General features: G+C 43.2%; 1 protein-coding gene and 1 long non-coding RNA gene across 2 annotated transcripts in view; both read right to left on the bottom strand.

Moving 5' to 3' along the window:
- The window catches only part of CLYBL (citramalyl-CoA lyase), a 475,215-nt gene that overhangs the window by 155,887 nt on the left and 291,747 nt on the right, over positions 1-27,581 (bottom strand).
- On the bottom strand, positions 7-27,581 carry LOC141084670 (uncharacterized). The gene is made up of 2 exons (XR_012231078.1): positions 27,130-27,581; positions 7-294 (listed from the first exon to the last, which is right to left on the bottom strand). It is a non-coding gene; the product is annotated as an uncharacterized lncRNA (long non-coding RNA).

Here is a 27,581-nt window from a genome sequence, read left to right as displayed (position 1 = left end):
ACATAGTTATCTTTGTCAGACAGAACATCAATGTTTTGAACAGTAGTTGGGTACAAAAGGAATGAAAATATTCATAAATAATTCCACAGAATATTCACAAATTTAGGTGATACCTATGGATGTAAGAGGCACAAATTATAAACTCTTTGGAGGTATTGTGATGGCTATTAAAGAATAACAAAAAGAAAGAAGACTTTTCTTCAGCGTGCTTCTCGGTGACGCTGCCACCTCCCATTGTACGACTGCAGCTACTGCTGTTCTAGAGTCTGGTAGAATAGGGTTCATTACATTCACCTGTGGATAAAGGAAATGTAGTGCTGTTGAAAATGAAGAATGAATTTTTTTTATGATTGTAGCAGGCTGCAAAGATCACATAAATCTCACTTACTATCCTTATAGCACAGCAATGTTATTAATATATATAAAAAATAAAGCTTTTGAAGCACCAATATAACATTTCTGTACTTTATAAAAGATGATATATTCTGTATCTTGTCACTAGCCCCAACTTGGATCCTCTAAATCAGGGGTGCACAACATTTTTAGGTCCAAGGGCTGCATTGCCATGCTGAGCCAATCCTAAGGGCTGCAAAAAAAAATTTCAAGTGGTAATTACATGAATACATCACCAGAACCACCGTTAGTACATTAATACAGTACATGCCCAGAACCAAGTTTTGAGTATTTGAGAAATACTTTGAGAGTTTCTGCTAAAAAAAAAAATCAGTGTAAATAAACACTAAATTAAACTGAGTTTTTGGAGCAGATACTTGCCAAATCCTCCCCATAATCTCAAATCTGTTTTCCATTAGGTTTATGACATCACATGATTAAAAACTGACTAGCTGAATCATTATAAACTCTATATCAAAACAGGAGGTCAATTTTCTCTGCACATGAGTCATCACTGCAAATGTCCCTAGCCTAGAAGAGGGAGAAGCAAAGCAGCTGGGTCAGGAATTGACAGGGGAATGAGTCATGTAGGGAAAAGAGACTTCCTGTTTCTACATAGAGCAGAGGAAAAAGAATTGGCTCCATAGAAAAGGCAAATTGTAAGTACACAAGATAAAAGATAAAAAGAAAAAAACTTTTATGGGAATGCTTCTTTAAACTGAGTAATGAGAAAATGGATGAAAAACAGACATGTTTGTCCATGAAGTTCAGTGGCACATCCACATCCCACCAACGATCCGACATGATGGGATCGCGGGACATCGTTAGGCTGATCACTGGTGAGCTGTCACAAGACAGCCCCAGCGATTAGGATCAGTGACGCTGGACGCTGGTTTCTAATGTAAACGTCAGGTATCCAGGAGCCGCGGCTCCTGGATACCCGCTGTTTACCTTGGAAACCGGCGTACGCGCTGGTTTCCAAGGTAAACATCGGGTATCTAAGAGCCGCATGACTCCTGGATACCCACTGTTTACCTTGGAAACCAGCGTGTACGCAGGTTTCCAAGGTAAACAGCTGGTATCCAGGAGCCGGGGCTCCTGGATACCCGATGTTTACATTAGAAACTAGCGTCGCTGATCGCTGGTCTCTCGCTGCCACACGCAGCGATGCACGCTGGCCAGCAGGAGACAAGCAATCAAAAAACGGCCCTGGCCGATGCTGCACGATCAGCAATAACCGGCAGGGGGCCAGTCGCTGATCCCCGTCACACACAGCGATCATGCTGGCGAGATCGCTGATGTGTCACAAAATTATTATTATTATTATTATTATTATTTATTGTTATAGCGCCATTTATTCCATGGCGCTTTACATGTAGGGAGGGGTATACATAAAAACAAGTACAATAATGTTGAACAATACAAGTCATAACTGGTACAGGAGGATAGAGGACCCTGCCCGCGAAGGCTCACAATCTACAAGGGATGGGTGAAAATACAGTAGGCGAGGGTAGAGCTGGTCATGCAGCGGTTTGGTCGATCGGTGGTTACTGCAGGTTATAGACTTGTCGGAAGAGGTGGGTCTTCAGGCTCTTTTTGAAGGTTGCGATGGTAGGTGAGAGTCTGATATGTTGTGGTAGAGAGTTCCAGAGTAGGGGTGATGCACGAGAGAAATCTTGTATGCGATTGTGGGAAGAGGAGATAAGAGGGGAGTAGAGAAGGAGATCTTGTGAGGATCGGAGGTTGCGTGCAGGGAAGTACCGGGAGACAAGGTCACAGATGTATGGAGGAGACAGGTTGTGGATGGCTTTGTATGTCATGGTTAGGGTTTTGTACTGGAGTCTCTGGGCAATGGGGAGCCAGCGATCAAAACAAAATCAGCGATCTCGCTAGCGAGGGCCTTAAGACTCTTGCATTTAGGCTCTTTTACACTTCCCATGATTCTCCGATCGCCGTTTTCCCTGTTTTAAGAAATTGGTGGGAAAAAATACGACGTTCCGCAAATACGGAACCATTGAAATCTATTGTGGCTGTGTCCGTGAGTCATGAAAAATACTGAGCAAGCTCGATATTTTTTCACGGCTGTATATACAGCCCTCTCAGCCATACGGCGCACAGATGAATTTTTGCGGGCCGTTTTTGCGGCCCCACAGAAATCTATTGGTGCCGCAAAAGCAGCCCGCAAAAACACGGCAAGTGTAAAAGAACCCTTAGACCAACAATATTGTTGTAAATCAAAGCTAACTTCCAGTAATATGTACCATATCAAGAAGTGAAAAGCACAGACTAAAATCATGCCTATTGCCTTAAAAATAAGATTTTACTTTATATGCTCGATGTCACAAATAAGTCATTGTTGTGATGTATGAAATGCAATACATTTTTTAAAATTTGATAATTCTCTGAGCTATTTCAGATGAATATCTGGTATGGTCATCTTGCAGCATACATGGGCATAAAAAATGCTAAGGTTACAGAAAACTGCTTTGTCTAATATCGCCATCCAGATGGTGGGCCAAAGAGAGACCCTTAATAGGCTGTTTGGAGACAAATAGCCTCTTTATCTGGACACTATTGAGATTTTATTTTTAGTTTCACAACAAAAACAGATGTGATCCAAGGGCCAAAACAAAACCTGCATTAGACTCAAGACTTAGCAGTACAATTCAGAAATATATTAATGGTAAATATAATTCTGTAGACATTTCATAGCTCATTTGTCTGGAGGGGGGGTTATCGAAAAAGGAAATGTTGATTTTAACGAAAACTATTTACGGTACATAAGATCCACAAGGGGAGTCAGCAGATTACTGGTAACTGGTAAGTAGTTTACTTAAAAGGAAACCATCATTAGAAAATGACCCTATGTATAAATTAGGTTGTTATGTGTATTTTTTGAAAAATAAAGCAATGTTTGTTTTTCATTTCATAGTCTTTATAAAAAAAAATAAGATTAGTATCCTTGCAATTTTACACTCATACTTCCTGTCCTTTCAGGAAGAGTTTTCATCAGGGCTCCATATTATCAGAGGCAGGAGTACAATGACGGGTAACTCCTCTATATACAGCTGATAACAAAGTCTCCACCAATCATAGAAGGCAAATTCACTGCTGACCCTGCTCCCCCTCCCTTCACAATGATCTGTGCACATGCTCATTGAATGATTCAATACAGAAGATAGGGTCGCGATCCGACTACTGTGTACATGTGTTGTTTCCTGAAACAAATGGGAGTGGGAATCTAAAAAAGCACTGATGGCCAGTGTGAAAATTGCAGGATGTATATTTTAATTTTTAAAACAGATTGTACTATGCAAAAAAACACATTGCAAATACATCGAATACAAAAACCTGATTTAATCAATAGGTCAATTTCCGATGATAGCTTTCATTTAAACAGTTTTTTGGGGACTTCAATACTGATGACTTTCTTAGGGCAGGTGCAGACAACTGTGTATTCTGTCATTTGAGAGAATTGGGTTGATGCAATCACACCCTAATCAAACTCTGATCAGAGTTTGACCAGAGTGTGATCTGATTCTCACATAAATAAATTTCTACATCTTCTCCATTATGTCAGTCCATAGAAATCGGGCTGCACTCAGATGTTAGTTTGATGGTTTCCATGGAATCATTGACTTGCATAGCCGAGTGCGATCCAAATAACGAATATCATGGGCAGCATGGTGGCTCAGTTGTTAGCATTGTTGCTTTTAGCGCTGGGGTCCTGGGTTCAAATGCAACCATGGACAACATCTGTAAGGAGTCCTCTCTCTGTTTGTGCAACTTTCCTCCAGGTTCTCTGTATTTTTCCACACTTCAAAGACATACTGATAGGGAATTGTGAGCCTCATTGGGCACAGAGATGATAATAAATGTAAAGCGGTGTGGAATATGATGGCACTGTATAAGAATTGCAAAATAATAATAATAATCCATGCAAAGAGAAGAGGTCGCACTCATCGAGATGGAAGTTTCACTGATTTATTGACATATCATGAACATGTCAAGTCGGGGGAGTGACATAAGGAGTGCAAGAAAGGCTGACAACGGCCGTTTCGCGCTGCTCGAGCGCTTCAACGGGTCCAGATAATAATAATAATAATAATAATGTAGTTCAGGTTTATTCACTTAAAGTGAGTCTGTCAACCCCCAAACACATTTTAAACCTAGTATATGGTGCTGAGATACAGAGAGCTGTAAAGCCAGGTCACTACAAAATATACATTGTTTGGGAAAAATTGAAAAGGTAGCATGGCTCACAGCAGGGCTGCGGCACCTTAATTCAGTTAGTAATGGGTATGCTCACTAAGCATCGGTCATCATTGCACATTTGAGTGGTTTGAAGACCATGTTCTAATATAAAAAGAAAAGAAAAAAAAATCACCTAGTAAATACTGGTGAGAATTAATTTTTCCATTATAAATTGTGCTACTTGTATGTAGAGAGGGATGTCAAACTCAAATACACAGAGGGCCAAAATTAAAAGCTTGGACAAAGTCATGGGCCAAACTTGATATTTATGAAAACAATTTCTACAACTGAGGAAGTTTTTCTTTATAATCAAATATAATGATGAACTTTTTGATATGGAAACAAACTTAAAGGGGTTGTCCCACAAATACATTTCAAATAATAGATATTTGAATAAAGTATTTTAATAATGTTATGTAAAAGCAGTACAAAGTATATGGCCAATGGCCTAATTAAAATATGTAATAGCAAACGATAAAAAACCTTGAATAACACAGATAATAAAGTATGATGCAAAAAAAGTGCCCCCAAACAAAGTATGATACCCCACAGTGAATACCACTACATGCACGGCATTAAGATAATACTTTACCCCCCTCCCTCAATTCCCCGACAAGAATGATAACCCCATCACATTATGATTCTTCAACTGTAATCCCCACAAAGCCCACAGCCCTCTATACAGTATAATGGCCACAAAAGTGCTCCATACAGAATAACTAGCCCCAAATAGTGCTCCATACAGTATAAGGGTCCACACATAGTGGTCCATACAGAATAATGGTCCAGACAAAGTGCACCTTACAGTGTAATGGCCTCACATAGTGCTCCATACTGTATAATGGTTCTCACATAATGCTCCCTCCGCTCCCTCCTCCATCATTGCTTTTAAGCTCAATCAACATCTAGTTATGGGTCAAATGTAATAACGTGCGGGAGAGATATGTCACCACGGAACAGGCAGACCAACAGTAAAAGGGGAGGTTTGTTTACAGGGGATAATACTGGTAAAACATACAGCATAACAGAGAAAATAATGTGATCGGATTATATCAACAGCAGAGAGACATATACGGGGTTCAAACAGTCGAAAAGTTATTCTCCTTTGAGGAAAACTTATCAGTTCCAGGGGTCTTGATTGGAGGGATCACTCTTGTCCAACATTGGCACCGAGGCACCAACGGTGCTTGCTGTCCTCTGTCTCTGGGGTCCTTGATATAGTCCAGCTGGAGTATGAGGGGTTAACGTGGGAGCCAAAGGGGTATGAGGATGATGAGAGTCCCCTGGGCAAAAAGTCCTTCTCTCTGCTACAACAGCAGTGTTCTCCTACCAGGGTCAGGGGCCCTGCCTTACACAGTTTCACTTTACAGGTCACTGTACCATTACTGAACTCCCCTTGGTCACAGGGGAGCGTCTCAGCACATAACCCGGTCTCTCTGCAATGGAGCGTCTGGTAGAGGTACGCAGTCTCTCTGTGTGGCAAAGTCTCCTCAAGGCGGAGGGTCAACAGCCTTCCTGGCAGTGCAGTGACAGGCTTCTTGTACTCACTGCCCACCGCCTGTGTCCGCAGTCTCTCAGTCTCCAGCGGCTGTCCCCGTTTTCTCTCCCCTCCTGCGTCAGCGTCCTCTCTCCTCCCATCTCTGCGCCGCTCTGCAGAAAGTGCATGCAGTTTTCCCGCTCCCAGTACTTCCCTCTTCCTGTTCCTGGTCACAGTCCAGTCCCCTAAAGCATCCCCTGGGGAACCTAACGCCCTGCTCAATGGTTCCAGGCACGGAGCTGGGAAAGCAACTCTCCCTCGGCTCCTTCGGTACTTTACCCCCTTACACAAATACACCCACCCTGCGGGCCAGATTTGACTCGTGGGCCAGAGTTGAACATATGTGATGTAGAATGAGTTATAGCCTTGTAAGATAGGTGAAAACACATTACAGATCCCTAACAGGCAGTAACATCGCTGTTATAAAGATATTACCCTCTCTGTGGTAGCATTAGCTTTTTTGTCACACGTACTGAAAGGGCGATATTAGACAAAGCAGTGTAAAAGCATAAAAATATTGATCTTACTGTATAAAATGTTTTATCGTTGTTTTATCATGCACTGAAAACTATATTATCTTTTTTAAATGGAAATTTTCCTTTAAGGGAACAGTTACAGGGCAATGCAATTCACTGAACACCAAAGAGGAAATCCCTGAGCTATGCACAGCCCCCTCAGGCCCTGCACTAGACAAAAGGCAATGTGCAGCTTTTACACCTGCTAAAATTATGTTTGTAGCTTCATTTTCCTTCTTTAAAAATGAAGCAGCTTGCATAATTTTACAGTTCTTTAATTGTAGCAATGCTTTAAGAATTGAAAACATCCTGCTGACATGAGAAATTGTTACACTTTATTATGACAATAATTCCCAAAGAGCAAGTTCCCAAATGTATCAGTAATATGTGCAACACTGAAATATATCATAGCCTGGAGGAGTGACTGCAAGCATGACCGCAATGTAATCATACACCAGAGAATATGCGCCTTGATCAACACTTTAAGTACTGAGCCTACCAGGATGAATTCTGTGCTGCACACTTTATCCACACCCTTTACTTGTGGTCTTTTAATTAAAGAAACAATACCCTTGAAGGCATATTCTCACATAATTCTTTGGTGCACAATTAAGTAAGCCTACAAGTAAAATATGCCTGTCAATATATCATTTGGGAAATTCTCATTTCTGGCAGGTTTGAATCTCTATTATTAAACTACTCCCAAATGTAGACATACTGCAGGTAAACGAGGATCAAACTTGCTTTTAAAAATTTACGACAGTTATTTCACTTGCTCCCAGCCAACCTAGCAATCATGACAGAACCCCTTAACAAATTTTCAGTCTTAGGAGCCTCACACCTGGCTATGAACACTGTTGACATTGAAAAAAAAAAGATTTTAACATATGTGAGAAATTATCTTTAGTTTATAAATTTGCAGCCTGTACTCTTCATTCTTTTATTTATTTTCAACCCTCCTCATATGCACTCTGCAACTTGATCCATGTTTCAGAATTGTCTTTTGTGGGAGTGATTCTCCCTACTATAAAATAGGCTGGATGTGAGGTCTGTTTATCCAGTGAGCTGTTTATATATACACACACACACACATACCATATATACTTGAGCATGAGCCGAACAGAGTATAAACCGACCCCCCTAATTTTGCCTAAAAAAAAATGTGAAAACTTATTGACTCGAGTATTAGCCTAGGGGGAGTTGCAGCAGCTACTGGGTCCGTGAGTCTACCCTCTCCACGGAGGTCCATGAGTCTCCCACAGGGATGTTTCTTACCCCCTCCTTCACAGCAACAGTGGCGGCTGAGCAGCACCATCCTGGCATGTATTGTATGCTACCTGAGGTAGCGGCATGGACCAAGCGGTAGCCAGAGGATACTAGAAAGAGGGTAAGGGAAAGTGAATATAGGCTGTAATAAAATTAAATGCCGGTGGGGTTGACTCGAGTATAAGCCGAGAGGGGCACTTTCAGCTCAAAAAATTGGGTTGAAAATCTCGGCCTATACTCGAGTATATACGGTATATAGAAAAAAAATTGAAAAAACAGCACAAAATAGAAAAAGGATTCGGGTGCAGGCCCTCCAGGTACATACCAAACCTCCAGATAGTCCATCAAAAAAGAAAGCAGCACACCATGTTAGTTTGCCATCAAGTGTTTTTTAATAGCCCATATGGCTATGTGCCCATGCAGCAACGTTTCGGTTCAATGGGTGTGAACCTTTTTCAAGCATGCTTTCTTTTTTGATGGACTATATATAGTGGAAATTTGTGTTAAACTTCCTCCCTTATGCTACCTCAAACAAAAAAAATAAGGAAGGTGGAGAGCGGAAAGTAAAAAATAAGCAGTAACTCTGACCAGTTTGTATCAGTTTTGCAGAGAACTCAACTAGGTAACGGTCTTACAAACATTCTGTAGTTGCAAAACAGTTGACTTTTTTTTTTTTAAAAGAAGACTATTTAGAAAGATGCTTGAGCTTGCATTTAGGACGTACATCATGAATAAAAAAATCTTTGCAAAAATGTACATAGCCATTAAATAAGCTTGTTGTAGGGACAGACTTCTTCAATTGTTGCTTAGCATTACATTCTACTGCATGTTGACTATTTTGCCAATTCTGTATGAATAGATTGAGCACTTTGGAGTCTCTTCTGGAAGGAAATTATTATACAAATTGGACTTGCTGTAGATTATCCATTTGGATTTTCCATGTGGAAAGTTCTCAGCATATTTCCAGCAAAGTGTCTGAAATTTTGCCAAATCTGTTACACAAGCCACTCAACAAATCTTTACAAATCTGAAATCTGCAGCATATCAATGTGCGTTACCAATTTTCACAGATAATTCCACCATTTGCAATAAACAAAATCAGTATATAACTCGTGCAGATGTAGATTTGTCAGCAATTCTCTTTTTTTTTTCAGTCAATTTACAACTCGTATGGAAGTACTCTAAAAGTGCCAGGTCTTGCTGTTGTGTCCTAAGGAATTCCTTACCAGGTTCCTGAGGAAACAGTGGTCTGCAAAATTAATTGAATACGGTCTCAAAATTGACTAGCAAAATATATAGTAATTTTAACTAAAAAATATATTTCCAATAATAATAATAATTAATTATTATTATTAATGGCCTTCAGCTCGATCTCGAGCCATGGCAACTTGATGGATGAAAGCTCTGTAGGAAGATAGATCTTGTGCAAACCTAGGTAAGTCCACCAGGGTCTTCTCTGCCATTATCTTAAGTGTTTCAAGCCATTGACGCGCCCCAGGGGCCGTGGGATACTCGGTACCGGGCTGGTCGTCTTAAAGGGATGTGTCACAGTGGCAGTGACCCGGTCCGTGGCCCCAGGCGGTCATGTAAAAGGGGAGTATTGATTAGGGATAAAGTTTATGTAGTGATTTGTGACGCCAATTGGTGTTCGACTGTAGTATAGCCGGCACTGGAGGATGATCCCTGGGGGAGTAGATGGTGATAGCAGTGAAGATGTTTAACCCTCTCCAACCAGGGTGGACTCCCAAAGATTGCGATGGAAGTAGAAGGCACGGAGTAATAAGGTAGGAGACAAGGAAAGTCACTTTATCGTTTACTGTAGTTCGGATGCAGTTCAGAGGAGATATTACAACTCTCACCAGGTTACAGTCTGCTCTGTAGAATGGGAGTTATCCTTCTCTCTGCTGTGACTCAGTGTGAACTTCCTGCTAGTCTAATCCCTTCGGGGACCAAGGCTTCCCAGAGTTTGGAACTTCTAGTATAGCCTCTACTCACTGTGTTTTCCTCTTCTGGCAACTTGCAGCTTGGATCCTGCGTGAAGCTCAAGTTCTTTCTTGCACAATCCTTCACTGATCCTAGTTTGCTGCTGTAATCCCGGGGAAAACACTGCGCTGTTGGTTGTATAAACTCACACAGTCTCTCAGCTCACTACCCTGCTCTGAAAGCATGTATGGCCTAGGGGCTGATTCCCTGATTCTTATTAGCTTTACTCCTGAATGGAGCTAATGTCATCATGGCTGCCAGGAGCGGCGTTCTCCTTCTTCTTCACTGAAAACAACTCTGCTCCTCCCCCCTCCCAGTTAGGGTGTGTCTGCAAAGCTCTACGCTTCAGACAAGTAAGGGAGTGAGGTAAATTGTGTGTGTGTGTTGTGGTCTCTAGGAGAGAAAGCATAACTCCCATTGCTTACAAAACACATACAAAACAGTACATATTTAACCATTTTGTAGCGTCAAAGTCGCAGAGCGCCACACTATCAGGTTGCTGTTCTTCCTCTTCACCTTGCACCTTCTATTCTTCTGACCATAATGTGCTGTCTTCTTATGATATATCCAATATGTCCAAAGTAGGCAAGTCGTAGCTTGGTGATCCTAGCTACATTTGTATTTTGACTGCAATTTAGAGATACTCATCATGGCAGTAGGTTGTATAAACCACAATATACTATAAACAGCAGATGGTGCACTTCTTGGCCACAGGACACATGGTAATCCCAGCACAAGTAACCTAGGAACCCACTTTCTACAGATATATCTTGAGCAAGGCTTTTGTAAAGAATTGTCAGTTTTCACTTGGGTGCGATGAACTGTGACTCTTTGTATCCCCACGTGCCTACTGTTTGGAATTGAGAAATTTTTTGCACAAATAAAGACTTGAAATTTTAGTGCCGGAGTTATCTAAATATTTTTGATTGACTATTGTTTACTCCAGAGCACCATCGTTATACAGTGAGCACCCCATTATTTCTACTGATTATCATTAGGAAGTGGGCAGCATATTTGTTAACAGTACTTGCTTTATTCTTTGACTGGTATTTCATTATTTACTTCACTCACTCTTATCTCTTTCTTTTATTCAGCACACTTCTCTTTTTGTAGGTAAGTCACACTCTGCTCTGCCCTATGGTTCTTTAGGAGGAACACAAAACAAATCCTCGGGCCTTTTAGGCAGTTTAGATCAGAATTGCCAATGCATAGTCTGTGGTTAGGTCTATCTCTGCACAGCAGGCTCCACTAGGGAATGCAGAGTTAGGATATCTAGTCTGTACAGGAAACGGCAGGGTCAGTTGCAGTTTTTAATGTAAAACCTATATTCCCGATTGAGTTGCTACAAAGGCATAGCTACAGTCATGGCCAAAAGTATTGACACACAAGGAAATTCTGTCAGATAATACTCAGTTTCTTCCTGAAAATGATTGCAAACACAAATTCTTTGGTATTATTATATTCATTTAATTTGTCTTAAATGAAAAAACACAAAAAGAATTGTCCTAAAGCCAAATTGGATATAATTCCAACCAAACATAACAAAGAGGGTGGACAAAAGTATTGGCACTGTTCGAAAAATCATGTGATGCTTCTTTAATTTGTGTAATTAACAGCACCTATAACTTACCTGTGGCACCTAACAGGTGTTGGCAATAACTAAATCACACTTGCAGCCAGTTGACATGGATTAAAGTTGACTCAACCTCTGTCCTGTGTCCTTGTGTGTACCACATTGAGCATGGAGAAAAGAAAGAAGACCAAAGAACTGTCTGAGGACTTGAGAAACCAAATTGTGAGGAAGCATGAGCAATATCAAGGCTACAAGTCCATCTCCAAAGACCTGAATGTTCCTGTGTCTACCTTGCGCAGTGTCATCAAGAAGTTTAACCCCTTAGCGACAGAGCCAGTTTGCAGCTTAATGACCAGGCCAATTTTTACAATTCTGACCACTGTCCCTTTATGAGGTTATAACTCTGGAACGCTTTAATGGATCCCGCTGATTCTAAGATTGTTTTTTCGTGACATATTGTACTTCATGTTAATGGTAAAATTTCTTTGATAAGTCTTGTGTTTATTTATGAAAAAAACGGAAATATGACGAAAATTTTGAAAATTTTGCAATTTTAAAACTTTAAATTTTTATGCCCTCAAATCAGGGAGATGTGTCACACAAATTTCTTAATAAATAAAATTTACCACATGTCTACTTTACATCAGCACAATTTTGGAAGCAAAATTTTTTTTTGTTAGGAAGTTATAAGGGTTAAAAGTTGACCAGCGATTTCTCATTTTTACAACAAAATTTACAAAACCATTTTTTTTAGGGACCACATCATATTTAAAGTCATTTTGAGGGGTGTACATGACAGAAAATACCCAAAAGTGGCACCATTCTAAACACTAGACCCCTCAAGGTGCTCAAAACCACATTCAAGAAGTTTATTAACCATTTAAGTGCTTCACATGAACTAAAGCAATGTGGAAGGAAAAAATTAACATTTAACTTTTTTTTGCAAAAAATTTACTTCAGAACCAATTTTTTTTATTTTCACAAGTGTTAAAAGAGAAAATCAACCACAAAATTTGTTGTACAATTTCTCCTGAATACGCTGATACCCTATATGTGGGGGTAAACCACTTTTTCAGCACACGGCAGAGCTCGCAAGGGATAGAGCGCCGTTTGACTTTTTCAACGCAGAATTGGCTGGAATTGAGATCGGATGCCATGTTGCGTTCGGAGAGCCCTTAATGTGCCTAAACAGTTGAAACCTCCAACAAGTGACCCCATTTTGGAAACTAGACCCATTAAGGAACTTATCTAGATGTGTGGTGAGCACTTTGAACCCCCAAGGGCTTCACAGAAGTTTATAACGTAGAGCCGTGAAAATAAGAAATCTATTTTTTTCCACAAAAATGATCTTTTCGCCCCCAAATTTTTATTTTTTACAAGGGTAACAGGGGAAATCATACCCGCACAGCTGTTATGCGATTTGTCCTGAGTACGCCGATTCCCCATATGTGGGGGGGAACCACTGTTTGGGTGCAAGGGAGAGCTCGGAAGGGAAGGAGTGCCATTTTGGAATGCAGACTTTGATGGAATGGTCTGCGGGCATCATGTTGCGCTTGCAGAGCCCCTGATGGGCCTAAACAGTGGAAACCCCCCACAAGTGACCCCATTTTGGAAACTAGACCCATTAAGGAACTTATCTAGATGTGTGGTGAGCACCTTGAACCCCCAAGCGCTTCACAAAAGTTTATAAACGCAGAGCCGTGAAAATAAAAAGTCTTTTTTTATTTCCACAAAAGTGATTTTTTTAGACCCCAATTTTTAGACCCCCAAAGTTGGCAAATAGTGGAAACTAGAGTTGAGTGAAACGGGTCGAAAAAATTCAAAAGTCGCTGACTTTTGGCAAAGTCGGGTTTCATGAAACTAAACCCGACCCTAGGATGAGGTCGGCCACGAGGTCGGCGACTTACGCGCCAAAGTCGCGTTTCAAAAGTTTGTTTTGCGCTCTTTTTTCAGCCAATCAGGATCCACGGACACTGTGGGCAACGTGATGACATAGGCACGGGTCACCACCATCTTTCAGAAGGGCATGCAAGTGATTGGCTTGCTTTGGTGGGCGTCACAGGGGGTATAAAAGGGCGTGCACGCCGACCGCCATCTTACTTCTGCCGATCTTAGTATAGGGAGAGGTTGCTGCTGATTCTGTAGGGAGAGCGTTAGGCAGGGAAGACAAAAAAAACTGCTTCTGCTGCTAGCGATTTGGCCTGCACAACACACCAGTCACTGTGTGTGCAGTGCAAGGGGAGGCTATATAGTGGTGTATCAGTGGTGTTGGTTGTTGGGCTGCCTTTTAAGGCTTCCTGACAGGCTGGCATTGCTGTTTACCCACTGCTCCGCAAACTGCTTTTTTAAAAGCAATCCCAATTTTTTTTTTTTGTCCTGCTGAGAAGAAAAAAAAACTGCTTCTGCTGCTAGCAATTTGGCCTGCATAACACACCAGTCACTGTGTGTGCAGTGCAAGGGGAGGCTATATAGTGGTGTATCAGTGGTGTTGGTTGTTGGGCTGCCTTCTAAGGCTTCCTGACAGGCTGGCATTGCTGTTTACCCACTGCTCCGCAAACTGCTTTTTTAAAAGCAATCCAATCTCCCTTATCCTCTAGTCACTTTTGTCACAGCTGTGCCATCGAGCCTGTCACATAGCGCTCAGATATTCATTGGGCCTCACACAATCCAAAAGTGTCCAGTGTCCAAAAGTGTGTGCAGAGATTCAAAATCTCCCTTATCCTCTAGTCACTTTGGTCACAGCTGTGCCATCGAGCCTGTCACATAGCGCTCAGATATCAGTGGGCCTCACACAATCCAAAAGTGTCCACTGTCCACAAGTGTGTGCAGAAATTCAAAATCTCCCTTATCCTCTAGTCACTTTTGTCACAGCTGTGCCATCGAGCCTGTCACATAGCGCTCAGATATCAGTGGTCCTCACACAATCCAAAAGTGTCCACTGTCCACAAGTGTGTGCAGAAATTCAAAATCTCCCTTATCCTCTAGTCACTTTTGTCACAGCTGTGCCATCGAGCCTGTCACATAGCTCTCAGATATCAGTGGGCCTCACACAATCCAAAAGTGTCCACTGTCCACAAGTGTGTGCATAAATTCTAAATCTCCCCTGTCCTATAGACACCTTGTACCTTGTTTTACATTACTATATAGTTTGTTGGATTTTGTCTACATTTCTACCAAAAATGAGGAAGGCTGGTGGAAGAGGCCGTGGAATTGGGCGGGGGTTGGCAGCTGGTAATGATGGTGTTGGTGGTGGATCTGATGGTAGTGGCAAGAGCAAAATAGGACCGAATGCAGGAGGTGCTGACCCTGCATCATCGTCTGGCTACATAAGGCCTCGAACGCTTAGTTTTCTAGGAGTTGGCAAACCGCTTTTAAAGCCAGAGCATCAGGAAAAAGTTTTGTCTTACATTGCTGACTCAGCCTCCAGCTCTATCGCCTCCTCTTCTTCAGTTGTAAAAAGTAAAAGCACTGAGTCGTCATTGGAGGCTCATGTTCATGAACCACACCTTTCCTTGTGTCCTTCACCCCAACCAAGATTGAAGGATGACGCAGGCCATACTACTGATTACTCCATGGAGCTGTTTTCACATACCATGCCTGGATTATCAAGTCAAATGGTGAATTACCCAGGCCAAGATGAATCTGACATGGAGTGCACTGATGCACAGCCGCTGATGGATGATTCTGCTGGTACATTCACTCAGAGCACTACATTGTCCTCGCAGTGTACAGAGCCAGATTCTGACCCTGATGAGACTCAGGTGCCCCTTCCCGCACACTATACCACCATACACGGTGACACAGAGGAAGGTGCACATGACATAGAAGAGGAGGTGATGGATGACCCAGTTGTTGACCCAGATTGGCATCCATTGGGGGAAGAGGGTGCTGCTTCCAATAGCTCAGATGAGGAGCATCCACAGCAGACATCGACATCGCAACAGCTGTTATCTGGCAGGCCCGGAGCACTCCAAAGACAGGTTCCAAACATCAAAAGAGTTGCTGGACAGCTTGTCCAGAGGGTCAAAAGATCACAGCGTGCTAGGCCGCAAAATGTCTGCCAAAGTAGGAAGAGTGCAGTGTGGCACTTTTTTGAACAAAATCCTCATGATCAGGCCAAGGTTATCTGTAAGAAATGCGCAAAGACCTTTAGCCGAGGGAAAAATCTGAAAAATTTGAATACCAGTTGCATGCTTAGACATTTAACCAGCATGCACTTGCAAGCGTGGACACAACACCAAACCTCAAGTGCCACATGTGCAACTGATCACAACGAAGGTAGTCAGCAACGCTACATTGTTTCCCCCACTGTAAGCCCACCGGTTAGCACAGCAGCAAATGTTGAGGTGTCGTTGCAAGACCACAGCAGTCAGGGAATCCCACTGTTATATCAACGAAATACTGATTCTAGGCCATCAGAAAGAACACCAACTCCATCACCATCATCAACCCTCTCTCAGTCCGCCCTGTCCACCGCTACTTCCACCATATGCAGCTCTCAAGTCCAGCTCACCCTCCCAGACACTATGAGTAGGTCAAGAAAGTACTCAGTCTCTCATCCGCGTACACTGGGTTTGAACGCCCACATTGCCAAACTAATCTGGTTTGAGATGATGCCCTTTCGGTTGGTGGAAAGCACAGCTTTCCGCGAACTCATGGCCTATGCAGCACCACGCTATGACCTACCCAGTTGCCACTTCTTCTCTCGCAAAGCCATCCCAGCCCTCCACCATCATGTGAAAGACCGCATTGTCCATGCACTCAAGCAGTCAGTGAGCGGAAAGGTGCACCTCACAACTGATGCATGGTCCAGTCGGCATGGTCAGGGCCGTTACGTGTCCATCACTGCGCACTGGGTTAATGTGGTGGATGCAGGGTCCACAGGGGACAGCGGTGGTGGGACAGTGCTGCCTAGCCCACGGTATAGGAAACAGTTGGCTGTAGGCGTTCGACCCTCCTCCTCCTCCACCTCCTCCAGAAGCGAAAGCTCGTCCACAGAGCGCAGTCGTACGAGCACTCCATCTGCAGCTGCCACTGTTGCACACGATGTGTCCCCCTATCGAGCAGCTAGTGGAAAGCGTCAGCAGGCTGTGTTGCAGATGATGTGTTTGGGCGACAGACACACCGCCGAGGTGCTGGCCGAGTACTTGAAGCGACAAACTGAGTCATGGCTGGGCAGTGTACATCTTGAGGCAGGCAAGGTAGTTAGTGATAACGGCCGTAATTTTGTGGCAGCCATAGCCCTTTCAAAACTCAGCCACATACCTTGCTTGGCTCACACCTTGAACCTGGTGGTGCAGTGCTTCCTCAAAAATTATCCGGAGTTAACAGCCCTGCTCCAGAAGGTGCGAAGACTGTGCGCGCACATCCGCCGGTCGCCTGTACACTCCGTTCGTATGCAGAAGCTGCAGCGATTGCTCCACCTTCCCAACCACCGCCTCATTATCGACATTGCAACAAGGTGGAACTCCACCCTGCACATGGTGGAGCGGCTGTGCGAGCAGAGGCAGGCCATAATGCATTTGTGGGAGGATACACGGCCAGGCACTTTGAGAGCAGACATGGAGTTGACAGGTGTGCAGTGGTCGAAGCTGAAAGACCTTTGTAAAGTCCTTCAGTGTTTTGAGGAATGCACACGGCTGGTAAGCGCAGACGACGCCATCCTAAGCATGAGCATCCCACTTATGCGTCTGCTCATGCAAACTTTGACGCACCTTAAGGAGCAGGCGTCTGCAGCCAATGTTGATGAGGAGGAAGAGGAGGAGGGAATCCTTGATGACATTCAGCCATTGTCTGCTCAGAGACCTCTCCTGGACGAGGTGGAGGAAGAAGAGGAGGAGGAGGAGGATGATGGGGATGATTACTTAGGGGAGGAGGATGCATCTCGTGGGGCAAGTGAAAATGTTGGCGTGGCAAGGTCTGGTACAGGGTTTGTGCGTGACTGGAGGGATGTGGATTTGCCAGAAAGTGCTCCTCCACCCAGCACTCGCAGTGCATCATTGACACCGGGAACATTGGCCCACATGTCAGATTATGCCTTGCGGATCCTAATAAGGGACCCCCGCATTGCCAAAATGATGAACGATGACGACTACTGGTTGGCCAGCATCCTGGATCCACGCTATAAAGGCAAATTACAAAACATCATGCCACAGGAGAACCTTGACCTAATATTGGCTAATAAACAAGCAACTCTGGTAAATCGGTTGCTTGAGGCATTCCCAGCACACAGCAGCGGTGATGGTTCTCACACGAGCCGTACGGGCCGGGGGCAGCTTGGCAGAGGTGTTCGTGGTGCACACAGCAGAAGTGGCGTTGGAGACAGGGGTTTCATGACAATGTTGTGGACTGATTTTTCAAATACCGCTCACACAACTGGTAATACTGCATCGATGGAAAGTGACAGGAGACAGCAGTTGTCAACTATGGTAACAAACTACTTTTCCTCCCATATCGATGTTCTCCCACACAGGTCATTCCCCTTTGACTATTGGGCCGCTAAACTGGACACCTGGCCTGAATTGGCCCAATATGCCTTACAGGAGCTCGCTTGCCCAGCTGCAAGTGTGCTATCGGAAAGAGTCTTCAGTGCAGCTGGATCAATCCTGACAGAAAAAAGGACCCGTCTGTCAACCCAAAATGTGGATGATCTAACCTTCATTAAAATGAACCACGCATGGGTTTCCAAGGATTTTGTCCCACCTTCCCCTGATGACACATAGGGTGACAGAAAAATGGCTTGCTTTGGTCCACCTCTTCCTGGTACTTCACCTATTTCGCCTTTTGCATCAGCTGAATGTCCAACATCAACATATGCCACTTTCTAAAACTCCCTAACTGTGCTGCCTCCCCCCTCATGGCCGGGGTCACCACCTACCGCACGACACCGTGCGAGTGCTGTTGCCCTGGACAGGTGGGTAGGCAGACTCTTGGGTGCGGGCACTGGCACAGGGTCCCTCATAGTGCAATCAAGTGTCTCCGACGGTGGTGGTGCACACCCGCCGTCAGACACACCGCTGTACTATGAGGGGCCCAGTGCCAGTACCGACGCCCACGAGTGGGCCCCCCTTGCTTGGGCAGGGCCCCAGCATTTGCAATCTTTACCTCTCCCTGCTCCTCCGCTGTGTAATCTGGGCCGTCAAATCCATACTGTGCCTGACACCATCTGAGCCTGCCTCCTGAGACATATATTTTGAATGTGTACGCTATCCATACATGTTATCCAGGGATACGGTACCCTTTCTAACCTTTGTGCAATCACGTGCAATCCATACTGGGCCTAACACCGTCTGAGCCTGCCTCCTGAGACATATATTTTGAATGTGTACGCTATCCATACATGTTATCCGGGGATACGGTACCCTTTCTAACCTTTGTGCAATCACGTGCTATCCATACTGGGCCTAACACCGTCTGAGCCTGCCTCCTGAGACATATATTTTGAATGTGTACGCTATCCATACATGTTATCCAGGGATACGGTACCCTTTCTAACCTTTGTGCAATCACGTGCAATCCATACTGGGCCTAACACCGTCTGAGCCTGCCTCATGCTGTATAGACATATATTTTGAATGTGTACGCTATCCATACATGTTATCCAGGGATACGGTACCCTTTCTAACCTTTGTGCAATCACGTGCAATCCATACTGGGCCTAACACCGTCTGAGCCTGCCTCATGCTGTATAGACATATATTTTGAATGTGTACGCTATCCATACATGTTATCCGGGGATACGGTACCCTTTCTAACCTTTGTGCAATCACGTGCAATCCACACTGGGCCTAACACCATCTGAGCCTGCCTCCTGAGACATATATTTTGAATGTGTACGCTATCCATACATGTTATCCAGGGATACGGTACCCTTTCTAACCTTTGTGCAACCACGTGCAATCCATACTGGGCCTAACACCGTCTGAGCCTGCCTCATGCTGTATAGACATATATTTTGAATGTGTATGCTATCCATACATGTTATTCAGGGATACGGTACCCTTTCTAACCTTTGTGCAATCACGTGCAATCCATACTGGGCCTAACACCGTCTGAGCCTGCCTCATGCTGTATAGACATATATTTTGAATGTGTACGCTATCCATACATGTTATCCAGGGATACGGTACCCTTTCTAACCTTTGTGCAATCACGTGCAATCCATACTGGGCCTAACACCGTCTGAGCCTGCCTCATGCTGTATAGACATATATTTTGAATGTGTACGCTATCCATACATGTTATCCGGGGATACGGTACCCTTTCTAACCTTTGTGCAATCACGTGCAATCAATACTGGGCCTAACACCATCTGAGCCTGCCTCCTGAGACATATATTTTGAATGTGTACGCTATCCATACATGTTATCTGGGGATACGGTACCTTTTCTCACCTTTGTGCAATCACGTGTAATCCATACTGGGCTTGAGAACGGCTGGCGAGCTGTTAAGCAAGCTACAGCACCTGTCCAGACAAGTACAGGGATTCCCTAGCGAGGAGACTTATTTGATTGTTTTCAATGTTGGGACAGCAATTTTTGGGGAGCACTATACTCTGGAGAATGATAGATGGGGCCCACCATACACTGGAACATTCCAAAGGTGGACATCAGACACTGGAGCAGCATTTACAGGGCCCATTATACACTAGAGCATTAGAAATGGGGCCCATTATGTTTGGAGCATTATTTGGGCCCATAAGACAGTGGAGCTTCATCCATGGGGACCAACATATACTGTAGCATTATGTGGAGCTCATCATATACTGTTTCAAACATTATATGGGACCAATGATTCTGTATGGAGAAATAGATGGGCCTCGTCATGAGATGTAAAAAGTGAGGTATTTTTCATTGTACTATACCGCTATTTCTCTGCCGTATCGGAGCATGATGAGTTGTGGTATGTGTTAAAGGGGCGCTCTTTCGCCCAGGGCACATGAAAACCTGCAGCCAGCCCTCCCCCCCCCACAACTTTAGCCAAATAACCCCCATTTTTCAGTGCGTAACTTGTATTATGAAGTTAATTAAGGTTGACAAGCTTAAGTAAGAAGAATTGATGCTTTTGGCATTCAAATGGGCACTGTAGGTGTGTTTCCTGTCCTCCTCTCACTGCCGACTTTTATTCCCCATTGACTTACATTGGGTTTCGTGTTTTGGGACGACCCCGACTTTTCCCTATAATCGGACGATCTTGCTCGACCCGACTTTTGGAAAAGTCGGGTTTCACGAAACGAAACGCGACCCTAAAAAACCAAAAGTCGCTCAACTCTAGTGGAAACCCCTCAATTCTTGCTCCAACCCTAACCCCAACACACTCCTAACCCTAATCCCAACCCTAACCCCAACCCTAATCCCTAATCCTAATTCTAACCCTAATTCTAGTTCGCCCTAACCCTAATTCTAACCCTAGTCGTGACCCGAGCCCTAACCCTAGCCCAGCCCTAGCACAACCCTAACCCAACCCTAACCCTAGCCCAACCCTAACCCTAGCCCAACCCTAACCCTAACCCTAACCTTAGCCCTAACCCTAACGAAAAACTGAAAAAAAAATATTTTCTTTATTTCATTATATTGGCCTTTATAAGGGAGTGATAAACGGGGGGGTTATGTACTATTTTTTTTATTTTGATCACTATGATCGTTTATCATAGTGATCAAAATAATGAATGGAATCTGCCAGCCGGAGCCGGCAGATTCCCGGCGGGCGCACTGCGCATGCGCCCGCCATTTTCAAGATGGCGGCGCACATCGGAGGATGCCGGCGGGACGTGGGACCACCGGGAGGGGACGGAGGGCCACGGAGAGGTACCGGGGGGGGATCGGGGACCCTATTTCTCTCTCCTCTGATGTGCGATCACATCAGAGGAGAGAGAAATTAAATGTAAAATCGCGGCTTTTTTTTTGCGGTCGCCGTTATAGGGTTAATAACAGCGATCGCTAAAGCGGGGGTCGGTAAAAACCGTCCGATTCATGTTCTTTGGGGTCTCGGCTACCCCTGGCAGCCGAGATCCCGGAGAAAATCCGACACTGGGGGGCGCTATTCACTTAAATCACAGCGCCGTGAATTAACGGCGCTGTGGTTTTAGTACCCTTAATTACCGCCGTTAAAAGGCGTATCGGCGGTCGTTAAGGGGTTAAAGCCCATGGCACTGTGGCTAACCTCTCTAGATGTGGCCAGAAAAGAAAAATTGACAAGAGATTTCAATGCAAGATTGTGCAGATGTTGGATAAAGAACCTCCACTAACATCCAAACAAGTTCAAGCTGCCCTGCAATCCGAGGGTACAACGGTGTCAACCCGTACTATCCGTCGGCATCTGAATGAAAAGGGATTGTATGGTAGGAGACACAGGAAGACTCCACTTCTTACCCCGAGACATAAAAAAGTCAGGCTGGAGTTTGCCAAAACTTACCTGAAAAAGCCTAAAACATTTTGGAAGAATGTTCTCTGGTCAGATGAGACAAAAGTAGAGCTTTTAGGGCAAAAGCATCAACATAGAGTTTACAGGAGAAAAAAGAGGCATTCAAAGAAAAGTACACGGTCCCTACAGTCAAACATGGCGGAGGTTCCCTGATGTTTTGGGGTTGCTTTGCTGCCTGTGGCACTGGACTGCTTGACCGTGTGCATGGCATTATGAAGTCAGAAGACTACTAACAAATTTTGCAGCATAATTTAGGGCCCAGTGTGAGAAAGCTGGGTCTACCTCAGAGGTCATGGGTCTTCCAGCAGGACAAAAACCCAAAACACACTTCAAAAAGCACTAGAAAATGGTTTGAGAGAAAGCACTGGAGACTTCTAAGGTGGCCAGCAATGAGTCCAGACCTGAATCCCATAGAACACCTGTGGAGAGATCTAAAAATGGCAGTTTGGAGAAGGCACCCTTCAAATATCAGGGACCTGGAGTAGTTTGCCAAAGAAGAATGGTCTAAAATTCCAGCAGAGCATTGTAAGAAACTCATTGATGGTTACCGGAAGCAGTTGGTTGCAGTTATTTTGGCTAAAGGTTGTGCAACCAAGTATTAGGCTGAGGGTGCCAATACTTTTGTCCGGCCCATTTTTGGAGTTTTGTGTGAAATGATCAATGTTTTGCTTTTTGCTTCATTCTCTTTTGTGTTTTTTCATTTAAGACAAATTAAATGAAGATAATAATACCAAAGAATTTGTGTTTGCAATCATTTTCAGGAAGAAACTGAGTATTATCTGACAGAATTGCAGGGGTATCAATACTTTTGGCCATGACTGTATACAAGGAGCTGTTAGGAGCATTCCGGGTGAACCACCGTTGACTGAGGGTGCCATTGCGTTATCTTAGGGTGCCAACCTCTGCAGTCAGGTAGGGACAGACCAGTGTCAGAGTAGGGGTTTTACCAGTCTGAACAGGGATCTGTCAGGTTCAGGAATTTGTCCCCTGGTGCTTGTGCAGTCATAACAATCATTTTCCCCTAGTAGACATTATTATATATTATATAAATTTCTTACGTCCCTCCATCCTATTACTTTCATTGTGTGTACTTCTGTTCTCATAACTTTAGTTTTTAGTGTATTATATCTATACTCTATATGTCATTTTGCGCTTTCTATAAGTGCCATTTGTTGGAGTATAAATAGAAAAGAAAATAGATTAAATGTGCAAGAAAACAGTAATAAAGTAACAAAAGAGTGTAAAAAATATATAATTTCAACACCACTTTGCTACATTTCTAGGATGGTTTCAACACAGAAAGACCTTCCCCCAATGTCAGTATGTGACTAGTGTTTATGAAGGAGGTTAGCTGTTTAGCTCATTGCACGGGTTGGGCCACAGCTCTTCTTGGTCATGCCTGATTCAGAGAAGGGGGCTAGCTTAGCTACTGCACTGAGCCACATAGCCAGTTCCAGTTAACGAACTTTACTAGTCAGGTGCCAAAAGTGTAGTCCAGAGGTTTTCTTTCTGTGTCATAACAAACCCAGAAGTGCAGCAAGATAGGCTCTGAAATCAGTACACTCAAGATTAAATCATAATTAAAGTATATTAGTATGATTTATAAATTTTGTATTTTAAATGCATTTAAATGGAATCTGTCACTGGGTTTTTCCCATATAAAGTAGGGCCAGCACCTGTAAGCCCTATGTGACAGCATTCTAGAATGCTGTATATAAGTCCAGAATCCACTCTCCATAAAACAAAAAATAGCTTTTATTATACTCACCTACGGGTTAGTTCGGTCAGATGGGTGTTGCTAGTCATGATCCGATGCCTCCTCTCCTCTTGCTCCGTGTGGATGACAAGTTCTACGTCAACCACACAGTATCCTAGGCATTGCACTCCTGTCCAGGCACACTTTTCTCTCTGCCCTGTTGAGGGCAAAGCAAAGTACCATATTGCACATGCTGGTGACTTGGGCCTTTCCCCACACATGCGCATTACAGTACTTTGCTCTGCCCTTGGCAGGATCACGATGCCGAGGACACTGTGTGGTGATGCAGAATGTGTCATCCACATGAAGTAAGAAGAGAGGAGGCGCCTCATCTATAACAGAGACGCCCAGGTGTTGGCCCTACTTTATATGGGAAAGACCTGGTGACAGGTTCTCTTTAAATATTTTATTCTGGCTGGACAACAACTTTACGATAATGATACAAGATTACAAAATTGCTAAAGTGTAATAAAAGAATCAGTCAGTACTTTCACAGATAGGTAAAGAATAATTGGACCTCACTATTCTTTCGGCACAGGTTTAATACAAATCTATTCCATAGAAGGAATTGTAGATTGTACCTCATGTCTCTAGTACACAGCAATTTTGAGAAAAAAAAAACAAAGATTTTTTTTTTTTTTTTGGGGGGGGGGGGCTGCACAATAGGTCAGTTGTTTCCCTTTATAATAACAAAGCATCAAAAAAAGCAAATAAAATACAAACATCAAGCCGATAGCACCATTAACAAACGTAATCGTTGGTCGCAGTGTTAAACGGCAAACAAAACAAAAAACAGGCGGCATCCACAGCAACTTTGCCATTTTCACTTTATACTTTTTGTATTGCTTATTTAGAGGCAACATATTCTGCAGCAGCTGTACGTAAAGTATGTCACACTTATGGCACAAGTCTGTCAGTCTACAATGGTTACCCAAGAGACTTTCAACTTCTAGAAAGTACCGTAGGTATCTGAGGACAACTGCTTCCAAAACACGAACCTCATCTCCAAACTCTGTGTCCCCACTGCTGTAGTACACTGCTAAAGCTCATGCAATACTTTACTATGCTGAGCAATTGTCACACAAGCTTTAAAAGTAATCACAAATTAACGTAGCAGGATGGAGAGAACTATGGCGCATTTCTGGAATCACGTTTTTATTGAAATCATTATGAGGCCATTGAGTTTAGTATTCATCCTCATGGTTCATTTTATGTCAGCTTAATATGGAAGTGAATAAAAAGACAGTAATTTTACTCTTTGCACATGAGAACTGAACATCAATAGAAAACTCAACAATGAGAAATGAAAAATGAGAATAAAAACACATAGGAAACCATGACAAAAGTAAATCAAAGTGGGAATGATGTGGTCACTTTCGACTGATGGAAGAACACAAGTAAAATACAGCTACCCATGACTGAATATTACTTCAGTTGAAATAATTTGTTTAAAGTGCGGTAAAATACCCCTGAGAAGAAAAAGGCTGTTGCAGATAGTCTCCTTTGGCATACTGATTAAATAAATGTAATATAGTCAGACAGATCAATATATACATGAGAAGACTGACAAAGGAGCGAAAAGAAAAAAATAGAAGTAAAGATAGGGTATTGGCTTTAGAAAAAGTGACTTGACTGCATCTTCCAGCAATGCCAATGCTGGAGTGTGAGACCTCCTGAAAGACCCATTTACAAAAGGTTGATCTCATCACATTTCTCTTTTAGAAGAGGCTCCTCAATAGGTAGTGTTCATATAGAAACATCCATTGTCCTAATTCTAGCTTGTAACAATTCTAGTTAGACAAGAGGTTGACTGTGTCCTACAGCTGTACCACAAAATGACAAGCCAAACACATAATCCTTCTTAACACTTTTGTGTTGGGTAATCATTGTTCCAACCATCAACATTGTCAATGGCTTTCCAGACTCAAACAGGATAATCCGAAGAGCACACATGGAAGATGAAAAGGGAAGAGCTGGCGTGTTTGGTTGTATGTTTGATTTTCCTTCTCTGGATTAAGTGTTTTTTCCAGACTGCCTTTTTGTTTGCTTATGAAAAATATCTTTATTTCCTACAAAAGGGACACAGTTCATTTAAATGGTCAGTAATAATTTGGTTAACTTGACATACTTGGATAAGATGCCGAAGATCTGCACTCACAAAATACACCTTAAACTGTAATTAAGCAATAGTTTTGATTGATTCAACAAAGGAGTTGTTCTTTGTACGAGAGGGACACTAGAAACAAATGGATCATTAAAACGTTGACTTAATTTCAAAAAGCGGGTCTCATGCTGGCCTAGTTTTTTTTTTTAGAAGATAATTGCACATCTGAGAGATGCAACTGCCTTTTCAATAGAAAATGAATAAGTATACAAATAATATATCCATATAGCTCTGAATATGGCAATTATGTGGGCGCAGTGTGTATATGTGTATAATCTATTTATTTTGTACCTAAGAATTAACCAAATGTGTTACCCTGTGTGTGGAGTTGGTAAGGGTCCTGTTACATTTAGCGATGCACCAGCGATCCCGACAACGATACGACCTGGTCAGGATCGCTTGTGCATTGCTAAATGGTCGCTAGTGAACTGCGAAACAGGCAGATCTCACCAGCGATGCAGCAATGATCCAGCGATGCTAGGTGGTCGCTCTTACCTGACACACGGCAGCGATTATGACGACTTCCGCCTGCGTCCATGCTTCGCTAGTCGGTGCCAGCGGGACGCCAACGAGGAGAAAATGGCCCAGGACGCTCAAGCGCGATCAGCGATATCCAGCGAGGGGGCCGGTCAGAGATACGTGTCACATGTTGCGAGATCGCTAGCAATATCACTCTTGCGTCACAAAATTGGTGACGCTTTAGCGACATTGCTAGTGATCTCGCTATGTAAAAAGCCCCCTTTACTTTTCAATTCAATGACCAGTCTCCCAGCAGCTCCATAACCTATATAGTTGAGAGCTGCTTTAGCAATCATCCTTGGTGTAGAGTGCGTGTTGCCACCAACAAGACAAAAACGTCTTGGCTTGGGCGACTTGATGGTGGTCTCCAAGTGCAAATAAGAAAATTAAACTTTTGCCCAGCTGAAATAAAGCCGATCTGTTATTCTGCCTTCTGACATTATGGTATTAGCAGCCACTTTGATGGCCTGGTGGAGTGCACACATTTTTGATCCTATGAGCTGGATTTTATCATACCTGATCCTGATGTACATCTAAGAGATAAGTAGTGCTGTGAGAGTTATATAAAATAACCTTCTATGAAAAGAACAGAAAAATAATGACATGAAAGAGTTGACAGTCAACACCTCGAATAAATGTGAACCAGAGGACCACTGCCTATCTTGAAGTCAACATGTCAGCATGTTTTTTAAATATGGAAGTAGTGGTATAGCTGCATAGTTACCGGTCCCGAAATAAAGATTATACCTTTTACCTACTTATCCATTATGGTGGCCATGGCAAGCCATATGTATATCAGGCTGAAAGCGCATTAGATTGTCTCAATGCATATGGCTTCTTTTTCCAAGTGAACAGACATGTCCCCCTGCACCTCCAGATTGAATATGGCCAATATGCTAGATTTCCCATGATTGGCATTTTGGATGTCTGCAAAATAAAACAATTTTATTGGGAGTGAAGAGCATATATAGCCATACCACTACTTCCATTAAATATGAATTATGCATGTAAGTCGCTTCTACTTTTGCTGAAATAAAATGGCCCCCAATATCCATATTTTCTGCCAAAATTTAGACTTTCCAACACCCCTCACCCACAATGATCATTATTAACTTTCAGGTTCTAATTGATCATATTCGATTTTTTTTATACGGAGACTTAAATGGTCTACTCTGTAACAAGATTTACCAAATGTAACT

This window comes from Dendrobates tinctorius, unplaced genomic scaffold (assembly GCF_039654945.1).
Source record: "Dendrobates tinctorius isolate UK_male_01 unplaced genomic scaffold, ASM3965494v1 ptg000026l, whole genome shotgun sequence".
NCBI classification, from domain to species: domain Eukaryota; kingdom Metazoa; phylum Chordata; class Amphibia; order Anura; family Dendrobatidae; genus Dendrobates; species Dendrobates tinctorius.
This window is presented reverse-complemented; position numbering and strand designations above follow the sequence as displayed.